We start from the raw sequence: 7,334 nt of genomic DNA, 5'->3' as shown, positions 1-7,334 counted from the left end.
TTAATTAGGGTGTCTGTTCCCTAATTCTTAGATTACCAGACTTAATAAAAAGGGGCATATTCGATTTCGATAATTCAACCATAGAATGTAGTTTCACGTACTTGTGTCTATTTTATAAATCATTTATAAAACCTGCATGTATTCTTATCCCAAAAATATTAGATTTTAAAAGTGGGACTATAACTCACTTTCACAGATATTTCCTTCCTCGAAAATAAGACTTGGCCACGGATCGATTCACGAACCTATACAAATATGTACATATATATCAAAGTATGATCAAAATATAATTAAAACCATTTTTATTATGTTTTAAAGATTTGAGTGTATTAAGTCAGCTGTCCTCGTTAGTAACCTACAACTAGTTGTCCACAGTTAGATGTACATAAATAAATTGATATATTATCTTGAATCAATCCACGACCCAGTGTATACATGTCTCAGGCTAAATCACAACTCAAAGTATATATATTTTTGGAATCTACCTCAACCCTGTATAGCTAACTCCAACATTACTGCATATAGATTGTATATGGTTGTTCCAAATAATATATATACATGAGTCGATATGATATGTCAAAACATTTGCATACGTGTCTATGGTATCCCTAGATTACATAATATATTAGAATACATGTATAATACAATATAAGTTAGCTAGGATATGATTTGTATAGATTTGTTAAACATTTCCCGTAGCTAAAAAGATCAAAAATATCCAATCTTGTTTTACCCATAACTTCTTAATTTTAAATCTGTTTTGAGTGAATAAAATTGCTATGGTTTCATATTGAACTCTAATTTAAGAATCCAAACAGAAAAAGTATAGGTTTATAGTCGGAAATTTAAGTTACATGTCAATTACTAAAGAGGTAGTCATTTCCGTCGAAAGAACGACATCTTGATGACCATTTTGAAAAACATACTTTCACTTTGAGTTTAACCAAGATTTTTGGATATAGTTTCATGTTCATATGAAAAATCATTTTCCCAGAAGAATAACTTTTAAATCAAAGTTTATCATAGTTTTTAATTATCCAAACCAAAACAGCCCCCGATTTCACTACGACGGCGTATATCCAATTTAATGATGTTCATCGTGTTTCCAGGTTTTAAATTATTATGTTAGCATATCATATAGATATAGAACATGTGTTTAGTTGATTTTAAAAGTCAAGTTAGAAGGATTAACTTTTGTTTGCGAACAAGTTTAGAATTAACTAAACTATGTTCTAGTGATTACAAGTTTAAACCTTCGAATAAGATAGCTTTATATGTATGAATCGAATGATGTTATGAACATCATTACTACCTCAAGTTTTCTGGATAAAACTACTGGAAATTAGAAAAATGGATCTAGCTTCAAAGGATCCTTGGATGGCTTGAAAGTTCTTGAAGCATAATCTTGACACGAAAATAGTTCAAGTAAGATTTTCACTCAAAATAAGATTGTTATAGTTGTAGAAATTGAATTAAAGTTTGAATATGAATATTATCTTGAATTAGAAAGATAACCTACTATAAATAACAAAGGTTCCTTGATCTTAGATGATTACTTGGAATGGATTAGAAAGCTTGGAAGTAGACGTGAAAACTTGGAAGTATTCTTGATTTTTATGAAACTATACTTATGGAATTTATGAAGAATACTTAGAACTTGAAGATGGAACTTGAGAGAGATAAATTAGATGAAGAAAATTGAATAATGAAAGTGTTTTTAAGTGTTTTTGGTCGTTGGTATATGGATTAGATATAAAGGATATGTAATTTTGTTTTCATGTAAATAAATCATGAATGATTACTAATATTTTTGTAATTTTATGAGATATATCCTGCTAGTTGCCAAATGATGGTTCCCACATGTGTTAGGTGACTCACATGGGCTGCTAAGAGCTGATCATTGGAGTGTATATACCAATAGTACATACATCTAAAAGCTGTGTATTGTGCGAGTACGAATACGGGTGCATACGAGTAGAATTGTTGATGAAACTGAACGAGGATGTAATTATAAGCATTTTTGTTAATTAGAAGTACTTTGATATGTGTCTTGAAGTCTTTCAAAAGTGTAAGAATACATATCAAAACACAACATGTATATACATTCTAATGGAGTCGTTAAGTCTTCGTTAGTCGTTACATGTAAGTGTTGTTTTGAAACCTTTAAGTTAACGATCTCAATTAATGTTGTTAATCCAATGTTTATTATATCAAATGAGATGTTAAATTATTATATTATCATGATATTAAGATGTATGAATATCTCTTAATATGATATATACATTAAAATATCGTTACAACGATAATCGTTACATATAAGTCTCGTTTCGTAATTCTTGAGTTAGTAGTCTTGTTTTTACATATGTAGTTCATTGTTAACACACTTAATGATATATTTAAATGTCATTTTATCATGTTAAATATAGTGTATCAATATCTTAATATGATACATATATATTTAGTAGACATTATCATAACGATAATCGTTATATATATCATTTCGAGTTTGTTAACATAGTAATCTCATTTCTTATGTATATCACACATTGTTAATATACTTAGTGAGATACTTACTCATCATAATCTCATGTCAACCATATATATATGTCTATATATACCACAACATGTAGTTTTTACAATTTTGTAACGTTCGTGAATCGCCGGTCAACTTGGGTGATCAATTGTCTATATGAAACTTATTTCATTTAATAAAGTCTTAACAATTTTGATTGCTTAACACGTTAGAAACATTTAGTCATGTAAATATCAATCTCAATTAATATATATAAACATGGAAAAGTTTGGTTCACTACAGTACCTACCCGTTAAATAAATTTCGTCCCGAAATTTTAAGCTGTTGAAGGTGTTGACGAATCTTCTGGAAATAGATGCGGGTATTTCTTCTTCATCTGATCTTCACGCTCCCAGGTGAACTCAGGTCCTCTACGAGCATTCCATCGAACCTTAACAATCGTTATCTTGTTTTGCTTAAGTCTCTTAACCTCACGATCCATTATTTCGACGGGTTCTTCAATGAATTGAAGTTTTTCATTGATTTGGATTTCGTCTAATGGAATAGTGAGATCTTCTTTAGCAAAACATTTCTTCAAATTCGAGACGTGGAAAGTGTTATGTACAGCCGTGAGTTGTTGAGGTAGCTCCAGTTGGTAAGCTACTGGTCCGACACGATCTATAATCTTGAATGGTCCAATGTACCTTGGATTTAGTTTCCCCCGTTTACCAAATCGAACAACGCCTTTCCAAGGTGAAACCTTAAGCATGACCATTTCTCCAATTTCAAACTCTATATCTTTTCTTTTACTTTTCGCGTAGCTCTTTTGTCGACTCTGGGCGGTTTTCAATCGTTGTTGAATTTGGATGATTTTCTCGGTAGTTTCTTGTATTATCTCCTGATCTGTAATCTGTCTATCCCCCACTTCATTCCAACAAATCGGAGACCTGCACTTTTTACCATAAAGTGCCTCAAACGGCGCCATCTCAATACTAGAATGATAACTGTTATTGTAGGAAAATTCTGCTAACGGTAGGTGTCGATCCCAACTGTTTCTGAAATCAATAACACATGCTCGTAGCATGTCTTCAAGCGTTTATATCGTCCTTTTACTCTGCCCATCAGTTTGTGGATGATAGGCAGTACTCATGTCTAGACGAGTCCCCAATGCTTGTTGCAACATCTGCCAGAACCTTGAAACAAATCTACCATCCCTATCAGAGATAATGGAGATGGGTATTCCATGTCTGGAGACAACCTCCTTCAAATACAATCGCGCCAACTTCTCCATTTTTTCATCTTCTCTCATTGACAGGAAGTGTGCTGACTTGGTGAGACGATCAACTATTACCCAAATAGTATCATAACCACTTGCAGTCCTTGGCAATTTAGTAATGAAATCCATGGTAATGTTTTCCCATTTTCATTCCGGGATTTCAGGTTGTTGTAGTAGACCTGATGGTTTCTGATGTTCAGCTTTGACCTTAGAATACGTCAAACATTCTCCTACATATTTAGCAATATCTACTTTCATACCCGGCCACCAAAAGTGTTTCTTGAGATCTTTATACATCTTCCCCGCTCCGGGATGTATTGAATATCTGGTTTTATGTGCTTCTTTAAGTACCATTTCTCTCACATCTCCAAACCTTGGTACCCAAATTCTATCAGCCCTATATCGGGTTCCGTCTTCCCGAATATTAAGATGTTTCTCTGATCCTTTGGGTATCTCATTCTTCAACTTTCCTTCTTTTACAACCCCCTGTTGCGCCTCCTTTATTTGAGTAGTAAGGTTAGTACGAATAATTATATTCATAGCTTTTACCCTTATAGGTTCTCTGTCCTTTCTACTCAAAGCGTCGGCTACCACATTCGCCTTCCCCGGGTGGTATCGAATCTCAAAATCATAATCATTCAACAGTTCAATCCACCTGCGTTGTCTCATATTCAGTTGCTTCTGATTAAATATATGTTGGAGACTTTTGTGGTAAGTATATATAATACTTTTGACTCCATATAAATAATGCCTCCAAGTCTTTAATGCAAAAACAACAGCACCCCATTCCAAATCGTGAGTTGTATAATTTTACTCGTTAATCTTCAATTGTCAAGACTCATAATCAATCACCTTCGTTCGTTGCATTAATACACAACCGAGACCTTGCTTTGATGCGTCACAATAAATCACAAAATCATAATTCCCTTCAGGCAATGACAATATAGGTGCCGTAGTTAGCCTTTTCTTCAATAACCGAAACGCCTTCTCTTGTTCATCCTTCCATTCAAATTTCTTCCCTTTATGCGTTAATGCAGTCAAGCGTTTTGCTACTTTGGAGAAATCTTGGATGAATCTTCTGTAGTAACCAGCCAATCCTAAAAATTGACGTATATGCTTCGGAGTTTTTGGGGTTTCCCACTTTTCAACGGTTTTGATCTTTGCCGGGTCCACCTGGATACCTTCTTTGTTCACTATGTGACCGAGGAATTGAACTTCTTCCAACTAAAATGCACACTTTGAAAACTTAGCGTACAGTTTTTCTTTCCTCAATACTTCTAGCACTTTTCTCAAATGTTCTTCGTGCTCTTGATCATTCTTTGAGTATATAAGTATGTCATCGATGAAAACAATGACAAACTTGTCAAGATATGGCCCACACACTCGGTTCATAAGGTCCATGAACATAGCTGTTGCGTTATTCAATCCAAACGGCATAACCATAAACTCGTAATGACCATAACGCATTCTAAAAGCATTTTTTTGAATATCATCTTCCTTTACTCGCATTTGATGATATCCAGAACGTAAATCAATTTTCGAATAAACTGACGAGCCTTGTAGTTGATCAAATAAGTCGTCAATTCTCGGTAGTGGATAACGGTTTTTGATGGTAAGTTTATTCAACTCTCTGTAGTCAATACACAACCTAAATGTACCATCCTTCTTCTTGACAAACAAAACAGGAGCTCTCCATGGCGATGTGCTTGGTCGAATAAAACCACGTTCTAATAGTTCTTGCAGATGGCTTTGCAGTTCTTTCATCTCGCTAGGTGCGAGTCTGTAAGGAGCACGAGCTATTGGTGCAGCTCCTGGTACAAGATCTATTTGAAATTCAACAGATCGATGTGGAGGTAGTCCCGGTAATTCTTTCGGAAATACATCGGAAAATTCTTTTGCGACAGGAACATCATTGATGCTTGATGTTATGCGAGGTGTATATAAAATAGTTATTAATTTTAGCAGAAAACACTATTAAATACGATACAATTTTACACAAGATATTTATTTATTTATAGAATGGATATACTTAAACCTTGCTACAACACTTATAGGCAGTGTACCTAATCGTACAGTAGTGTAGTTTTTAGTAAGTCCGGTTCGTTCCACAGGGAAATCTTTAAACAAAGCTCAACGCTATATTAGTTTACTTTTATAAAAATACAAATATATATATAAGTAATATTATTATTATAAAGGGGGGGTTTTACCGTTTAATGACCGGTTTGTCGATTTTAAGACTTTAGTCGCAGTTAAAACCTAATGTAAAATATTGAATAAATAAAAGACTTAATTTAAAGCGTAAAGTAAATAACGATAATGAAAGTGCGAATAATAAAAGTGCAATTAAATATAAAATAAAGGAAATTAAATATGAAATAAAAGAATTATGCTTATTTAAACTTCCGTAATCATGATGTTTGACGTGTTGATTTTAGTTTTATGCCCATGGGTTAATTGTCCTTTGTCCTGGATTATTTAATATGTCCGTCTGGTTTTTGTCCATAACAGTCCATCAGTCATAAATATAAATTGCGAGTGTCCTTGTCAAATTATTATTATACCCGAAGTTAAATATTCCAACTAATTGGGGATTCGAATTGTAACATGGTTTTAATACTTTGTTTAATGAATACACCAGGTTATCGACTGCGTGTAAACCAAGGTTTTACTACTTTGTTAACAATTACACCAATTACCCTTGAATGTAATTTCACCCCTGTTTTAATTATTCTAATGGCTATTAATCCATTCCCGTGTCCGGTTAAATGAACGATTATTCGTACATATAAATACCCCGCCCATCGTGTCCGATTGAGTGTATATGGTAATTTATAGGGACGCCCAATTGTAAATCTTTATATTAACATTAACAAACTTTCATTTAGTTAAACAAATATAAAGCCTATTAATAGCCCATAGTCTAATTTCCACAAGTGTCGTTCTTTTGTCCAAACCCCAATTATGGTACAAAGCCCAATTACCCAATTTTAGTAATTAGCCCAACATCATGATTACTTCGTTTTAAATAAGCATAATAATAACTTAGCTACGAGACATTAATGTAAAAAGGTTGAACATAACTTACAATGATTAAAAATAGCGTAGCGTTACACGGACAGAATTTCGACTTACACCCTTACAACATTCGCTAACATACCCTTATTATTAGAATTAAAATTAAAATTAAAATATAAATTATATATATATATATAAATTTTACGTATGATAAGAGAAGAAAAAGATTGATGATTTTGATCAGAATTCGGTTGGCTTTATAGCCAGAGTTGAAATTTGGGGCTCCGCGACTTGCGGCAAAATACTCTTCAAACTCCGCGAGTCGCGGAGGTTAATTTTACAGCTCAGTCCTTGGAGTTTCTCTGCCGACGGTTTTTTTATTTATAAATATAATATATATATAATTAATATAATTAATTATATATTATATTATATTTATATACATAGTTACCTTGTAATTTTTAGTCCGTTGCGTCGAGCGTTAAGAGTTGACTCTGGTCCCGGTTCCGGATTTTCGAACGTCCTTGC

This window comes from Rutidosis leptorrhynchoides, chromosome 1 (genome assembly GCF_046630445.1).
Source record: "Rutidosis leptorrhynchoides isolate AG116_Rl617_1_P2 chromosome 1, CSIRO_AGI_Rlap_v1, whole genome shotgun sequence".
Taxonomy (NCBI): Eukaryota; Viridiplantae; Streptophyta; class Magnoliopsida; order Asterales; family Asteraceae; genus Rutidosis; species Rutidosis leptorrhynchoides.
This window is presented reverse-complemented; position numbering follows the sequence as displayed.